Consider the following 18148-nt stretch of genomic DNA (forward strand, 5'->3'; position numbering starts at 1 on the left):
GAAGGCTCTATTAAGCTGGCATCCAGCGGTTTCATCCTGTGAGTGCTACACCAGTTCTTTTATGAAGGGCATTAATATGATAGCTTTTGTAGTGTCAGGGAAGGACAAGCTAGACATCAACATGGAAAATTGTGGTGATGTCACCCAGAGACCCTTTACTCCTGTTCATTAAATACCCTGTGTCAGATTACAATGTGTCTGCTTTTAAAAAGTAATAACATTCCTGGTATAAGGTCTTTGATTCAAGGGTAGAAGACTACTGGTTTTTTCCATTTTTTTTCATGTAAGCGTTAAAGATTAGAATGGTTTCCACTCTCCAGATATACGGTAATGGTTATTCAATGTTTATCTTTCCTTCTGCTTTTGTTTAAAACAAAGTCTACATCAGTTTTGACTTTAGTTACATTTACCCTAATGCAGCCCATCATTTGAGAGTCTACCGTGGACATGGAAAAGCACATTTTGTAGGCAGCATTCACGCCAGTTTACCTGGTACGTTGCTGCTCTGATGCATATGGTTTCCTTGGACCAACTGTTCTGAAACGTGGGGTTCTCCAGTTTGCAGAGCAACACTATACAGTGGAGTTTCTTTATAAAATTAGAAGGGAGGAAGACAAAAACGATTCCCTGCGGGTTTTTATTCTACCATGTGCAGAAGAGGTATAGGAAGGCTTGAATCATGTGGAAAGACAATGAAAATACTGTAATTAAAGTGTTATAGCCACACAGACTACTAAATCTCAGTCAAGCCAAGGGTATGGCCATGAGACTGATGTAGCATCATGCATGGGGACAGCCATCTGAGTGCTTTTGTGGAGACAGCTGCCACAGAGTGTCGTATAAGTAGAAGAACCACTTTGGAGTCATTGTCCCGTACCACAGAGCTACAGCAATTTCACTTCTGCTCCCATAGACAGAGCAGGATTTTGTATGGAGTGCTCAGTTGGGGAATTCCAGCCATTATTCACATGAATTGTTCCACTTAACTCAGTGAGCTATTAGGGTCAACACTACTTGGCGTGGCTGTGTGTTTTGGAGCTGGGCCCTGCACTTACATCGATAATGAAAGACTTATACGTGCTGTGACACTTCAGGGTTGTCCAGGTGTGGATAGAGCAGGAACGGGCAACCACTAGTAGTGGGTGGGTCACAGCAGCCCACAGGGATTCTACCTGCAGTCCCGCCCTCTGCCATCCCCATGTGCCTCTTGTGCACTGGGGCACCTGAGCCCGAGAATTCCTACTCCTGTCCCTCCCTCCCAGCACTTTTGGAGTACTGTTCCCACCCATCTTCCTCCCAGAACTTGAAAAGCTCCTCCAAAAGTGCTGTCAGGAAGTGGGGAGGCATAGGAAGTGCAGAGTGCTAATGCGCCAGTGCAAAGAGGCACATGGGGGGCAGGGCGCAGGCAAGGGGGCTGCAAGTGGCCCGTGGGTTGCCTGCCACTGGTCTTGAGTGTCAGATGACTCTATTCTAAAACAGTCCCTCAAACTAGCTGACATACTCTGTACAAGGAAACAAAACAGCAGAAACGCAGCACTTTAAAGACTAACAAAATGATTTATTCGGTGATGAGCTTTTGTGGGACAGACCCACTTCATCAGACCTGAAGAAGTGGGTCTGTCCCATGAAAGCTCATCACCAGATAAATCATTTTGTTAGTCTTTAAAGTGCTGCGTTTCTGCTGCTTGTTCTGTTGGAGTACAGAATAACATGGTTACCTCCTGTTACTATTCTGCACAAGCACTTAAATACATTAATAAATGTCCCAATTCTTCCATCCTTACTCCTATGGCACAGTATCTCCTTCTGTGATTAATCCCATTGCAATCCCCTACAGGCCATGAATGACCTTGATTTGTCTCATGTCTATCAAACTTCATAAAATCTCTACACCTTTTTCCTATGTTGTAAGACAAATTCACCAATTCACCGCAGACAAGGAATTAAACAACCTGCCAACACCAAGCTTAAAACACCTTATCAGCAAAAGACTCAAGTATTTCATTTTCCCCTGCCACCTTGTTAAGAAGCTAGGTGCTGCACGGGTTATTACAATAGCTGCACGTGTACATTGAGAGGTATGGGTTTTTGGTCTCCCTTCTCCATCCCCTAGTTTTTCCTTCATTATTATCTTTGTTTCCCCTTCCTCTCACTATAAGCTCAGAAGCTCAATTGTAGTTTATATTATTGACATTACGTGCTTGCCAAGTTTTGGTATTTCAGTGTTCATACAGCTCTTGTGCCATTCAGTTGTCTTGTGACAGCATTTGCTGGAATATGTACAGAAGGGCTGGAACAGCAGCTGAAAGCTTAATTCTAACAATACCGTAGCTCAGCAGAAGGAAGAATCTCACATTATTGTCCTACTCTGATGACGTGCTCCCTGATCAGTTCTACTCCTCACCCATGACAGACACCTTCACCTGGACTAGCCCCAGGAATCTCCACAAAGAACTTCCAAAGCAGTAGATGTAACTGAATTCCCATTTCAGGAAAGGCGTTCAAAATTCTCTTTCTTCCATTTATTCACCTTTATCCCACTGACTAGGAATTGTCAATATACAGTCATGATTTAAATACATGCAGATAAATACAGTAAACTCTGTCTTAACTAGCATTCTATTATCTGGAACTCTCAAATAACTGGTATTTTAAACATAAGTAAATTTAGTTACATTTTCCATAAGTACAGTATAGTGAAAGAAAATACAAATAAATACAGCAAATACAATGCACAGTGTACAATACTGCTGTTTGTTAATAAAGTATTCTGCATACATTTTTGTTTCTTAATATCGAATCTTGTTTTTCTTTAGTGTTATGCATTGCTAGGTATACCTCTCTATTATCCAGAATACTTGAGTATCAGGCAACCTCCCATTCCTAGGGCTGCAAGATATGAAAGTTTATTGTAGCACATTTGTAAAGACTCAAACATAGGTTATGAATACACACATACTGTGTTCAGGCAAACTATGCTCTGCATGTACCCTATTCTGTGGCAGACTCTTTGAAAGAGTTATTGGCTATGTCTACACTACAAAGATCTTTCAAAAGAAGCTCTTCTGGAAGATCTCTTCCAAAAGAGCTTCTTTCAAAAGAGTGTATCCACACACAAAGGCCGTTTCTACACAGGCTACTTTCTTCGAAAGTGGCATGGTAATACACGGCCCAAAATATGCTAATGAGGCATGGATGCAAATTCCCTGCGCCTCATTAGCATACGGTCATGTGATTTGGAGTCCGGGAGACCCTTCTTCCAGACTCCAAAACGCCATTTAGAAGCATGGCTCCCAGGGGGTCTTCTGGAAGGAAGTCCTTCTTCCGGATGCCCCTTCTTCCGGAAAATTTTTGGAAAGAAGGGGCCTCCGGAAGAAGGACTTCCTTCCAGAAGACCCCCTGGGAGCCATGCTTCTAAATGGCGTTTTGGAGTCTGGAAGAAGGGTCTTCCGGACTCCAAATCACATGACCGTATGCTAATGAGGCACAGGGAATTTGCATCCATGCCTCATTAGCATATTTTGGGGCATGTATTACCATGCCACTTTCGAAGAAAGTGGCCTGTGTAGAAATGGCCAAAAAAGCAGATTAAGAGAGTGATCTACTCTTTTGAAAGAGAGTGTCCACACAGCCCCCACTCTTTCGAAAGAGCAGGGCAGTGATCAAAAATGCAGACTATTCTGTCAAAGGAAGGGCCCTGCAGAACATCTATACATGTTTTCTTTTGAAAGAAGCTTTCGAAAGGGGGCCCCCTTCCTGAAACGGGAAAGGAAGACTGGTTTTGAAAGGAGCACTACATTCTTTTGATTTACTTTTGAAAGAACGCTTTGTGTGTAGACACTCCATGGGCTCTTTCGAAAGAGCCCCCTTCTTTCAAAAGATTTTTCGAAAGAACTTGCTAATATAAATGCATTCATAGTGTTCTGGTAATGCTGCCTTCAGATTCTTCTTCCCCAACAGATTCCATCTGTATTTGCCCAGAGTGCTGTTCATTCTGAGAGAGAACTTCAGGAATTTAATTAGCACTGTTCTGAATACTTCTGTGCTGCAGACAGTGATCAGTAAAGTTCATCCTTTATAGTCCTCCATACTACACCTATATAGTTTCAATGTAGTAGTTCCCCGAAAACCTGCTAGATAAATTAATATCAGGCAGAAGAGCTGAAATTCTGGGAGCCATTCAAGCCATTTCCCTTTCCATAAATATGTATCCTGTCAGAGAAACTTGAAGTAATGCCTTCTTTCACCCCTCTGCCGTACACTTCATTCTAAAGGCACTATTAACCTGGGGAGACCCCTCTTAATCCTTACATGTGGAAATACTGCAGAATATTAAGGAAGAGTTAATTAAATTAATTTATAATTTTGAAAGACTTCTCTAATCCATCTTTACAGATTAACATTTTTCCCTATACATTGTATACACCACTTTCAGTTCTTTATCTCTTCCTTTTCCAAATATTTTACTCGGGTTTTGTTTTATGCAGCTTAGAGGAATGCTGCTTTGATAAAAATACAGCTTCTATAATCTCCTCAGGCTGCATTTTCCTAAACCTCACTCTTCATCTGCAGCTTTTAAACAAAAATCTTTACTAGATGAAAAATAAAGACGGTGAATTTCAGTGGTACATTTTAAAAATTCATAAATCAAATGAAGTTCAAACAGGTTCAAAGTTTAAAAGTTTAAAAGTTTTGCTGAAGCTTTAAAGTTTAAACTGTCAGACTGACAAAAAACTTTTCCTGTCTGGAATATTTAAGATTGCTAAACTATATTACATACATAGCTGTTGCTGTATCTTCTTGACCCAAAAAATTGTCCAAGAAAGTCCTGGTATTGGAGTTTTCCATATTTTTTCTATTGCAAATGTAATTTTTGTAATATGTCAGCATACTAGAGATCGTAAGTATGTGGCATGGATGTATGATAAAGCTTTTTAGAAACTAACTATATTTTTCAGGAAGAAATTATTCCATTTAATTATTACTTTATACTGGGATAGGAAGCGCCTTTTTAATGGCTTGGACATGGTTAAAAAAAAGAGATTTGAGGAAAATGTAGGAAGGACTTGATTAAAGATATCATGGTCTTTTGAAAATAGTGAGGGACAGAGTTCCTCATAAGCTGGGCGCTTGTGTGTACACTCAGGAAAAGATTCTAATGCCCCCCAGCTGATTAGCAGGATGCCCCCAGCTAGGTTTTGTGGGGTTTATTGTGGTGCACATTTGCACATGCTTCAGTGCACAAAAATATTATTCCACACAGATGGAAAAATCTGCACCTGGATGGAAAAGGTTAGCGAGAACATTGCTGAGGGCCTCATTCTAGTCTCAGCTAAGTCATCATAAAAATCAGGATTAACAGAATTGAAGCCAGTGGGGCTAAATCTGATATCACTTACGGTGATGTAACCCTGTTAACTTCATTTCAGCAACTCATGATCTACACTAATGCAAGATCAGTCTAAACAGATTAAAATATTTTACTCTTATTTTTCCCAGGGGCATTAGTTAAAGAACACTGGGAGCACAGAATAATCTAATGCATACAATAAATAGCACTTTCTGCAGACTCATATTCAAATACAGGCCAGATCCCCAGGGTGCACGAATTAACTTCAATGGAGCCAGGCCAATGTACAGAAGATGAGGATCCAAAAGTTAAACATATGCACCATCACAAATATTAACATCTTCTCTTTGGTTAAATTAACAGTAGTAAACAGATAAGGTGATTGAGGTAATATATTATTGTGCCTACTTCTGCTGGAGAAAGAGGGGCTTTGTCCACGCTAACCACCCCTCCCCCACCCACACTTGATCTAACATATGCAACTTCAGTTGTGTAAATAGCGTAGCTTAAGCTGACATGCTTATTATGGTATCTTCCATGCTCTCCCATTGACTTGGCCACTCTCCTCATCCTGGTGGAGCACTGGAATCAAACGGAGAGCACTTGGAGATCACTATCATGTCTAAGAAGACATGATAAGTCAATGTCTGCAGCATTGATCCACCATATAGTGAAGACAAACCCTGAGAGAGAAACTTTTGAGCTCAGTTCTTCCTCACCCAGAGCTTTGTGTAAGCTCAAACTTTTTTCCATTTCTAACAGAACCTGATCCAATGAAAGACATTACCTAACCCAACTTTCTTTCTAATATTCTGGGACCAACATGGCTACTATCCTGCATACAGTAATTGATATTACATTAGTCATGTCTAATCTCTCAAATGACTTGTAAAAGATACTGTATTAATAGGTCTGGAAAGTTAAGTAAGCCATCTGCTGTGGTTTGGTAATAAGCGTTAATGGGTTCAATTGAAGACTGTCTGCAGGATAGGTTAAGTGGAAATAGGTATTATATGTGCATTCATTCTTTGGTAAGCTTGGGGTGGGAAAAAGTGAAGCAGAAGAAAGTGAGAAAACTATAGCTTAAACTGGAAATAAGAAATGTAGCCATCAGCCATTTCCACAATAGAAAATTTTTGGTTGCCAGATGAAATTTAGTTTGTGGTAGTTAGAAGGAACCCATCCACCCACAAAGAATTCTCTGCCTCTTTGATCCTGGGGTCTTTCTAATGGGTAATAAGAAGCTTTGTACAACTAAGTCACTTTTCTGCTATTTAATGTACCATAGACAGAGGCTGTAGTGCATCATAACAAAGAACAGTATTTGCATCCTATTCGAGTACCCATTGGAATATCCAGGGACTACGCTGCAGTATTTGCTTAGATTTTGTTGTTTTGGTGAACAATGCTGACAGCTGACTCGTTTGGAGAAAGTGAGTATAGTCAAATAAAGTCATAAAATGGCAAATAGATATGCGTGACACTCATCTCTAATAATAAAATTAATCACAGTGACATTAACACTACTACATTTCTAGGTAATTTAGCACAAGTTTCTTTTTTCTGAGTTAAAGCTCAATTTGGACACCTCAATAATACAAGTTTTAGAAGTTTTGGTGACCAAATAAGAAGAATTTTTATGACAAGCAGTTGTCATTTCGGATTTTAGAGAGACAAAGCAGCCAATACAGTAAGACGATGGGCCCTTTCCCTGGGTGGGTGAAGCCAATGTCAAAGTTTTCCACTTGCTGGTTGATTAGTTCCACCATATGGCTAAATAAAAAAAAAAATGAAGCCCAACCCCTTCTGAGGTAAAACAGAAGTTTAATGGACACAAACAAGGCTTCTTCTTCGAGTAGTCCCCTTGGGTGCTCCACATCAGGTGTCGGGCTTACCCCAGCACCACAGCTAAGAGATTTTTACAGTGGTAATCAGCTGCACTGCACATGCACAGCCAGCACTCTAGTGCTTTTGTGCACTTTTGATCTCGTGCATGGTCTGGCCTGAACCAGTTCCTCTCAGCCACCCAGGGCTGCAGACAGACAGAGTGCTCGTTGTCTCCACAGCCATCTGCTCAAAAATGTTCTGTTAGCTAGCTCTTGTTCGTTGTATTTAATAGTTAAGAATAGCTCGTTGTTGTTAGTAATTACAGTTGCCATTAAAAAAAATCCTTTTGATTATCAACCAGCAACCATGCCAGGCTCACCAGGCTTTAAGAAATGAGACACTTGTTTGCGAGGCCATGCCAACTTTAGATGTCCATTCCCAGTGCAGCTGGTGCTTGGGTGAGGGGCATGTCGTGCAGAAATGCCCTCACCACTCTAAACTGACTGCGAGAGCCTGCAAAGACAGAGAAATGCAGCTTTCCGTGATGATCCTCTCTGACAAGGCTCTTCATCCTGCCAACTCTGAGCCTGTGGCCTCAGCAGATGCAGAGAGCCATCAAAAGCAGAAGTCTTCATCACAGGGCCCAGCCTCTCATATATATATTAAAAAAAAAAAAAACAGAACATCTCCCACTCAATCCTGGCCTTCATTGCATAAGGGCAGGACAAGTGATAAAAGACAGTGGCACCGCTGCAGCCATCTCCTCTGTGGAGAAATGGTCAAAATCAAAGAAGTCCTCAACTCTAGTTCTGACATCAACGTTTAGATCGGAACCAAGAGCCACTTTGGCGCCCATGTCACTGGCCATGAAATCATCTGTGCTGGCACCTAAGTCCACTGTCACGGCACTGCCATCTAAAACCTCGGCACCAGCAGCTAGATATTCAGCACCGAGCTTGTCAGCTCTGGCAGTCAGATCCATGGCACCAAGCCCCACAGCTCTGTTTGGGGATTCATCAGCACCAGTCACTCCATTGATACCGCATGCCTTGGCACCAGCGGGTACTGCTTCTCCCTCAGCACCGCAGAAGGTGTCCTCAAAATCCTGTCACTACCACTGCCCCACCCTGGATTCCCCCCTCCCCCCATGGCTTATTCCCCAGAGCCCTCACCATTGACTTCACAGCCTCATTCACTTATTCTGCCACCGACTATGGAATGGTCCACATCCATCCCTTCACCCTTCTGAACACCTTTTTTTGGACCAGCCTAAGCATGTATAGGAGCTACGGAATGGGTACCAGACGAGTTCAGAGCAATAAGGTCTTATTCTCATTACTTCATCACTCAGAAGAAAACCGGTAGATGGAGACCAATATTAGAACCCTGAATACCTCTCTCCAAGAACAGTTCAGATGGTCACTCGTGCCTCCATAATTCCTGCATTACAATGGCAATTGGTTTGCAGCCCTCAACCTCTAAGGTGCCTGCTTTCAAATTACCGTTCATCCCACCCACAGGCATTTTCTGCATTTTACAGTGGGCGAGAACCATTACCAATACAGAGTTTTACCCTTTGGTCTTTGAACAGCTCTCAGGGTGTTCCCTAGGACCCTGTCAGTGGTCACGGCATACCTTCATCTCCACAATATTATAATATTCCCTTACCTGGATGACTGCCTACTAAAAGGCTGGTCCAGTGCGGACATGCTCAACAGGATATGCATTACCAGATGCATCTTTCTTTCTCTTGGTCTTATCATAAATGACCAGAAATCACTCGCCGAGCCCACTCAGAGCCTTGAGTTTATTCGGGCTCAGTTAGACTCTGTCACTGCCAGGGGATACCTACCACTCCAACAGTTTCAGGCTATCCAATCTCTCACTGACATTGTGAAGTGCAGCCTAGTAGTACAAGTTATTACATGCTTGCAACTGATGGACCATAAGGCAGCTACCACTTACGTGGTCTGACATCTCAGGCTACATTTTTGATGCCTACAACACTGGATACCAACTGTTTATATGTCCACAAGGCACCTTATTTACAAAGCGGTAACACCACTGAGCCACGTTCTAGATCATGGGTGTCCAACCTTTTGGCTTGCCTGGGCCGCATTGAGTGAAGAGGAATTGTCTTGGGCCGCATATAAAATATATAATATAGTTAATGTATATAAATCACATAATAATGTTAAAAGTTTACGATCTTGTGGGGCCACATTACTAGCTGTCCAGGGCCACATGCGGCCCCTGGGCCGCGAGTTGGACATGCCTGTTCTAGATTCTTTACAATGGTGGGCAGTCAGCATAATCTTCTGTCAGGCGTGCCTTTCCATCAACCTCAACCATTGTCCCTCATGACTACAGACATATTTCTCCTGGGTTGGGGGACCCATATGAATGGGGTTTCCATCTAGGGCCAATGATCCCCTCATGAGGCATCCCTGCATATAAGTCTTCTGGAGCTCAGAGCAGTATTCAACACCTACAACACTTCCTCAGTCACATTTGCAACTCAACAGTCCGAATATTTACAGACAACATCACAACAATGTATTACATCAATCGTCAGGGCAGTGCATGATCCCATTCTCTCTGTGCAGAGACAGTTTGCATCTGGAATTGGTGCATTTGAAGTGACATGAAGTTGGTAGTGTCATACTTCCTGGGGGTTAACACCACCACAGCAGACATACTAAACAGACAATTTGCACTGGATCATGAATGGGAGCTCCACACCAACATTCTCTGGTGTATGTTCCAATAATGGGGATTTCCTCACACAGACCTTTTGGCAACCTACAACAAGAAGTGTTGTTATTACTGTACCAGAGCAGGAATGAGACTGGGCTCCCTGCGCAACACCTTCCTCCCCAGTAGGAAGGGCCCTCTGCTATATGCATTTCTTCCCATGGTTCTCATATTGAAAAAGCCAGATTAATCCCAGTAGCTCCAGCATGGGACCACCAACATTGGTTCCTGTTTCTCCAATGGATGTCACCATGTCCTCCTCATTTGCTCCCCAGCCTTCCAGATCTCCTGACGCAGGACTGGGTCTCACTGTTACATCTCCAGCCTCCCAGTCTCCACTTCACAGCCTGGATGATCATTCTACAGTTCCCAACACCTTTGCTCTGAACAGGTCAAACAAATATTAATTCACAGCAGACAACAAAACATATGAAATACTTACCTTTTGCAGTGGAAGAAATTCATAGCTTGGTGCTCCTCAAGGTGCATGGTTCCCTTCAAGGCCCTGATACACACTGTCCTCAATTACTTGTTATATCTGAAACAAGAGGGATTGTCATTAGCAACATTAAAGGTACGCCTGGCAGCCATATCAGCCTTTAAACATACCATTGGGAGCTTATCAGTATTTGCCCACCCAATCACTAAATGTTTTCTTAAAGGTCTAGCCCATCTCTACCCTCTTCACTGACCTATTTCCCCGCTTTGGAGCCTGGATCTGGTCTTGGAAATGTCCAAACCACCACTTGAGCCTCTGGCTACTACCTCACTTCAGCTGCTCACTCTAAAGATGGCTTTTCTCTTGGCTGAAACATACCCCCACAGAGTCGGCGAGATGGTGGCTTTTACAGCAGTTCTGTCATATATCATTGTCAACAAGAAAGGAGTAGTGCTAAGATTCCACCTGGCTTTTATCCCCAAAGTCTCATCATATTGCCCACATTTTCTTTGGGAGGTTTCTTTTAAGAGTCAACTACATCTTTTGAAATAAGATTTTGCACTCTGGGGAAAGGATATAACCTAGTAAAATATCAGGCTACCACTTCAAGCATAAGGTAACTTTTTAAACCTGACAGTGGGTCGGTTGCTTTTTTATACAACATTATACATTTAACAATAAGCTTCATATTAACCTGAACTATAGCAGAACTAGAAACTGAAGTGGATCTTGAGGATAGGTTTCAGGAATTCTTCTTCGTGTTACTTTATTCAACATTGGTCCAATTGGAATGGGTCAAAGAATGTTCTAGGAAAAAGGCAGGCAGAGCTTAATTTTACTTTAGTGTCAACAAATTGGACAGCATGCTTTGAACAGGTTTCTAGAATTTAAGAGTTTAGGATCAAGAGTTTTCAAAGCTGCCTACCTAGTTTTGGCATCCAATTCCCATTCATATAGATGCTTTCTCTTGGGGTAAGTCTTCACCACAGGCTGCATCAGTGGGCATTGGGCCATGATCAATCCAGCAGGAGTTGATTTATCATGTCTAAATCAACCCCCCAGTGCTTTCTCATTGACTCCAGTATTCCACCAAAATGAGAAGAGGAAGTGGAGCTGACAAGAGAGCATCAGCTGTCAACTTACTGCTATGAAGTTACCACTGTAAGGAGACCTAAGTATGTCAACGTCAGCTATGTTACTCATATAGATGAAGTTGTGTAAGTTAGCTCAACAGCCCACAGTGGTATAGGCAAGGCCTTATTCTAATTTGGGAGCAGTCTGCTGGCTAGCACTTAATTTTTCATAATGGTCTTCCAAGTCTCACCTCATTAACGGTCATGTGGGATATCTGGGTAGAGTCATTGATGTGATTAGGTCTGATAGTCTGTTAGTGAAAAGTCTTCCTGGAGAATTAAAGAACTAAGCTGAGCTCTAAACCTTGGCTCTTTTGCCAACAGAAGTTGGTTCAATAAAAGATATTACTTCTCCCACTATGCTTTGCAAATCTCTTCCCATCTTTCTGTGATGCCCATCAACAGAGTGTCTCTGTACCAAATTTTAAGAAGGCATAATTTTTGAACAAGAAATTATTGCCATATTTACAAGATAAACACGAAATACTTTAAATCTAAAAGTAAAATTTATCTTACTAATACTGCACTGAAACAATATTTTATTGCAGCCAAGTCTTCTGGGATGAAATCTTACATGGGAGACATGCTCAGTGGGCTGGTGCAGCATGTGATGGAGACATACAATAGACAGGGGGCAAAGCAGTGAAAAGTTTCCTCTCTGAACAGCACAAACATTAGATGATAGTTGAGGAGCAGGAGAAGCTGGGGTGAAGTTCCCATTGGGTTCAAGCAGATTTCTAAGCATAAGTCTCCCTAGCGCCCATTGCTGCTTTAACTGGAATCTAGTTTTGCACATTTAAATAATCTATTGAAATCAGTAGGACTCTTTGCAAAGTAAAATTACTGCACATCTTCAGTAACAGTGGCCAAAATTGTGCCCTACATACAACTGCAAAAATCCTGGGCATGCTAATGGCAGCTATCCCATGGCTGTCCTGCTTTGAACATCAGATTTCTTAGTGAAAGCCCAGAAATCACTGTCCATGCATTTCAATTGACACTGGGAGCCTTAATACTGTGGAGAAACTAGGACTGAGTTCCAATGGCAGAGCCTTCAGTCGTGCTATGCAATGGGCTTGGGTTGCTGTAACTGAGGGCAGAATGGGAAGACAATAGGTTGCACAACTGTAAGCAAAGGGCTCTTAATTACTTTTGTTGACATATAAGGCAGATCCCAAGCTGAGTTAGCAGGGCTGGCAGGTAGTTAGGGTTGCCAGGTGTTTGGTTTTCAACAGGAACGCCCGGTCAAGAAAGAACTCTGTCAGCTCCAGTCAGCACTGCTGACTGGGGTGTTAAAAGTTCGTTGACAATGCTTGTGGGGTGTAAGCAGGCAAGTCCCTACCTGTCTGGCTCCACGCTCCATTCCCGACGTGACTAGCAGGTGTGGGTCCTAGTAGGGGGCTAGGGCAGGCAGGGGCTCCACATGCTGCCCCTGTCCTGGACACCAGTGCTTTACTCTCATTGACCAGGATCTGCAGGGGTGACGTGTGTGGGCAAGAACAACGCATGCAACTCCCCCTCCCCAGCCCCCCACGTCGGAGATACACCTGCTGGCTGCTGCTGGAGGGCAGCACAGAGCTGGGAGAGGTGGGGAAGACAGACAGGCCTTAGCCCCACTGACTGGGAACCACCTGACCAACACCCTGCTCCAGCTCTGAGTGGGGTTTCTAATTCTCCCAGTCCAGATGGACAGGATGCCATTGCCACAAATGGCATCTGGTAGGGAGAGCTGGCAACACTAGCTCTGATACCCCAACCCTCATCCCTGGCCCTACCCAGAGCCTGCACCCCCATCTGGATCCTTCACCCCTCCTGCACCCCAGCCCCCGCCTCAACCTTCAGCCCTCTCCCGCACTCCAAACCCTTCAGCCTTAGCCTGAAGCCCCCGCCTGCATCCTGAGCCCCTCGTTTCTAGCCCAATCCCAAAGGCTGCGCCTCACATGAGAACTCTCACCCCCTCCCGCATCCTATCATTGGCTGGGACTACAGCTAGGAGCAGAGCTGTAGCCAGGAATGAGACAATCTAGGGGACGGGAGCTGAGTGGCAACTGCTCCCCACCTCCTGTGGGGGTTGGCCAGGACCCCAAACATTCCTCTGCATTCCCCTAGAGGATGCATGCTTTGAAGTTTGGAGACCATTGCCCTTAGGTATCTCTTACAATGAGCCTCATATCCCAGGTCCACAGATAGGGCCAGCCCAAAGCTTTTTGGCATCCTAAGCCAACTATGACTCTTCCCCCGATTCAATATAGAAAAAAAAGTCTACAGGAGATTTTACCTTTATTTACTCGGCATTCAGAATGAACAATGTAAAATATACTTATTTTTTCTGCTTTTCATTAATCTGAACACAATTATATGGTAAACCATCTAGTAGTGGTCAGAACTATAAACAGTTGCATTTCAAACTGCATCTGTCTTCCTTCCAAAGGAACTGATTTTGGGGAAGCTATTGGCCAGAATTTCTGTGATTGAACATTACTGCAATTAGAATGGAAGGAAATATACGTGTGAACTGGCAATCGTTGACATCAGTAGTCAGGTGTTTGAAAAATCAGGGCTTGACTGTTACTTTAACAGTAATAGTCTACCCCCACCCCACACACACACAAAATCATGCCAGTACTTGTGATTCTCCTTTTACAATCTTGTTAAAGCCTCTTACCAATTTTTTTTGAGCCCGACACAACACAAATTCTTCATGGGCACAGAGTTTTTGCCATATCATGGCAGAACTGCTGTTGCAGCTTGTTGACTGGCCCCCCACTCAGCAGCAAGCAACACTGACTGAACTGTCTAACTTGCCAACACCAGGTTACTGAGAATGACAGAACTACCAGACACTACCCTGCAGGCAGGGCTCTTTTGAAACTCTGTTGTGATCCATTAACTATATTTACATACTCAGCCATGCTCTATAATGTGAAATAGATGATGTAACAACTTCTGACCTGGCAATAAATGCAGTGTTTTACAAGTACAGTATGTGATACTTTCTTTTATAAAATAACTTTATTTTACATAGAAAAAATCACTTCTAATTCAGCACTCCTTAAAGCCTTGCCCCCTAGGTGACTGCCTAGTTCACCTATATGGTCAGCCCTGTCCTCAGCCTTCATGAGGGAACTCATGCTAATACTCTAGAAGTAACTGGGTAGACATCGCTTTTAGGTCGCATTGCTGGACCACAGCTTGGGCTCTCAGACAAGTTCACTACTGTAGTTTAGCTCAAATAGCTTTGTTAGTGCAAACCAAACAAAAACCAGGAGGACTGTCTCTTAGGTTTTGTTTTGTTGTGGGGAGCAGGGAAGGGGTTGTTGGCATCACATTGACAAGCACTGAGCCAGCCAATGGAACTCCTAGAATCATAGAATCCTAGGGCTGGAAAGGACCTCAGGAGGTCATCCCTTCCTAAAGTCCAGCCCCCTGTTAACTAATAAATGATAATCCTGGAATTATGATTAGTCTGACACCAAAGATTAGCCCCACAACAGCAGGGAAGTGAAAGAAAGAGACGTGTTGGCTTGTATTCCCCAAAGCAAACCAAGGTGAGGAAGTTATTTGGGGTTTGACTGGTGGACATGAACAAAACTGATAGGAATAAGTGTGCTATTACCAAATCTGAGGGGATGTTATGAACAATGGAATGTATGAAGAGAAATCTAGAGACCAGGCAGTTGAAATTCTGGTTTGGGTACCAAGGGGAAGTGAATTTGTCAGTCTGATTTTTTTCTTATGTCTCCCATCACCAGGGCATCTAAGCAGCTTCCACTGATGCATGAAGAGATATGATTAAGCTCTATTTTGCCAATTCAAAATGCCACACATTATTTGGCATTAAATTGCCAAGACCTGTGGCAAGGCACTCACCAACTTCCTGCTGAAGAAGAAATCAGGAAGAGAAGGTGGTGATGTATTGGACATACCCTCAGAAAACCAGCCACCAACACCACAAGGCAAGTCTGAAGTTGGAAGCTACAAGGGAAAAAGAGGGCACCCAAGAAACACCTGGCATAGAGACCTGAAGGCAGGCACTAGAAAAACTGGACACACCTGGTGAGAACTGGAAAAGATTGCCCAGGACAGAGGATGCTGGCAAATGGTTGTCACTGGCCTATGCTCCAAGATGCAGGAGTGGAAGAGACTTACTACTAAAAACTGGAGAGTCACCTGAGTTGTTTAATGGGTTTAATTAGGCAATCAAGCCCACACATTGAATGTGAGCCAATGCTGTGATGCAGTTGCAAAAAGGCTCCTATAGTTCTGGACTGAATTAGCAGGAGTAGCATGAGAAAGCTATGAGAAGTAATTGTACAACTCCATTTGGTACTAGCATGGTGTCAACTGGGATACGGTATCCACTTCTAGTTCCCACACGTTAAAAAGGATGGGGACAATTGTAGAGTCAAGAGAGCAGCAACAAAAAGGTGATTAAAAGGGTTAGAAAACATGCCCATTTCTTCCATCCTTCTCATCTAGGTCATGTTTGGTATTGAAAAAGAATGACAGGTACAGGGGCAATGGTTGTTCTAAAGAGGATGGTGATCTGTTGTTTTCCATGTTGATTGAACTTAGGATAAGGAGGAATAAGGGCTTAATCTGCAGCAAGGGAGCTTTAGGTTAGGTATTAGGAAAACCTGTCTAGCTGTAAGGGTAGTTGTGCACTGGAGTAAGCTATCAAGAAAGGTTGTGGGCTACCAAACACTGGAGGGTGTTTTAAGAACAGGTTGAACAACCCTCTGATTTAGGTTTACTTGGTCCTACCTCTATGCAGAGGGGATACAGTGCGGAGGATGGACTAGATGACCTTACGGGGTCATCACAATTGATAATTATTCGGGCAACTGTCCAGTGTATGTCAGTTTTAGTTTGCTGGAGGCACAAATTAAATAAAACCCCTTCACTCCTATGGGTTGTGGGGGAACTTTATAAAGTCTTGATTCTTTGCTCTGGGGTGGCTTCATGCCTCACTACATTATACTTTTGTCTTGTGTGGCAACATTGCCCACACTTATTTGCCATGCAGAGAAATTTATAGAAGGTGGCAAGCTGTTGAGGTCATTAGCTCTATTTGCTTAAGAGACACCCAGTACTGGAATGGCTCAGGGAGTGTATTGAAGATTGGGATCAAAAGTACTAGCAGAGCTATGAGAGGACAATTGCACAGTGACATTAATCCTGTTCTATTAGTCCTGCATACTTGCAAGCACTCATCCATTTTGAAAAAAGCCAGGGTGGAAACCAAGTCCATACAAAGTTTGCACTCAGAAGAGCTGGGGACTGGAGCTGGCGGTGGGGAGCTGGGGGAAAATGTGACTTTCTTGATCGGATGCCTGAATTGTGCCAGTTGCAGTGTTCTAGGTTTGCCGGGGACAGGGGAGCAAAGCCCGCAGGTAAGTGGAGAACATGGAAACCTGGGAGATGGGTCGGAAGTAGGAGGGAGCATGGGCAACGTCAGAGTAAAAAGAGGGCCAGGAAAAAACTGGGGGGAAAGTTCAAATCAATATCTAAGATGCCTATATACCAATGCAAGAAGTATGGGTAATAAGCAGGAAGAACTGGAAGTGCTAATAAATAAATACAACTATGATATCATTGGCATCACAGAAACTTGGTGGGATAATACACATGATTGGAATGTTGGTATTGAAGGCTACAGCCTGGTTCGGAAAGATAGACAGGGAAAAAAGGGGGGAGGTGTTGCCTTATATATAAAAAATGTACACACTTGGACTGAGGTGGAGATGGACATAGGAGATGGACGTGTTGAGAGTCTGTGGGTTAGTTTAAGAGGGGTAAAAAACAAGGGTGATGTCCTGTTAGGAGTCTACTACAGGCCACCTAACCAGGTGGAAGAGGTGGATGATGCTTTTTTTAAACAACTAACAAAATCATCCAGAGCCCAGGATTTGGTGGTGATGGGGGACTTTAACTATCCAGATATATGCTGGGACACTAATACAGCGGGGCACAGACTATCCAATAAGTTCTTAGACTGCATTGGAGACAATTTTTTATTCCAAAAAGTTGAAAAAGCCACCAGGGGAGAAACTGTTCTGGATTTGATTTTAACAAATAAGGAGGACTTGGTCGAGAATTTGAATGTGGGAGGCTGCTTGGGTGAAAGTGATCATGAAATCATAGAATTCACAATTCTAAGGACTGGTAGGAGGGAAAACAGCAAAATAGAGATGATGGATTTCAGGAAAGCAGATTTTGGTAAACTCAGAGAGCTGGTAGGTAAGATCCCATGGGAGGAAAAACTGAGGGGAAAAACAACTGAGGAGAGTTGGCAGTTTTTCAAAGAGACATTATTAAGGGCCTAAAAACAAGCTATTCCCCTACGTAGGAAAGATAGTAAATATGGGCAAAGACCGCCTTGGCATAACAAGGAGATCCTGCGTGATCTCAAACTAAAAAAGGAATCCTATGAAAAATGGAAACTAGGACAAATTACAAAGAATGAACATAGGCAAATAACACAGGAATGCAGGAGTAAAATTAGAAAGGCTAAGGCACAAAATGAGCTCCAACTAGCTACAGGCATGAAGGGTAACAAGAAGGCCTTTTACAAATATATTAGAAACAAGAGGAAGACCAAGGACAGGGTAGGGCCATTGCTCAGTGAGGAGGGAGAAACAGTAA

The sequence above is a fragment of the Carettochelys insculpta genome, chromosome 2, assembly GCF_033958435.1.
Source record: "Carettochelys insculpta isolate YL-2023 chromosome 2, ASM3395843v1, whole genome shotgun sequence".
NCBI lineage: Eukaryota > Metazoa > Chordata > Testudines > Carettochelyidae > Carettochelys > Carettochelys insculpta.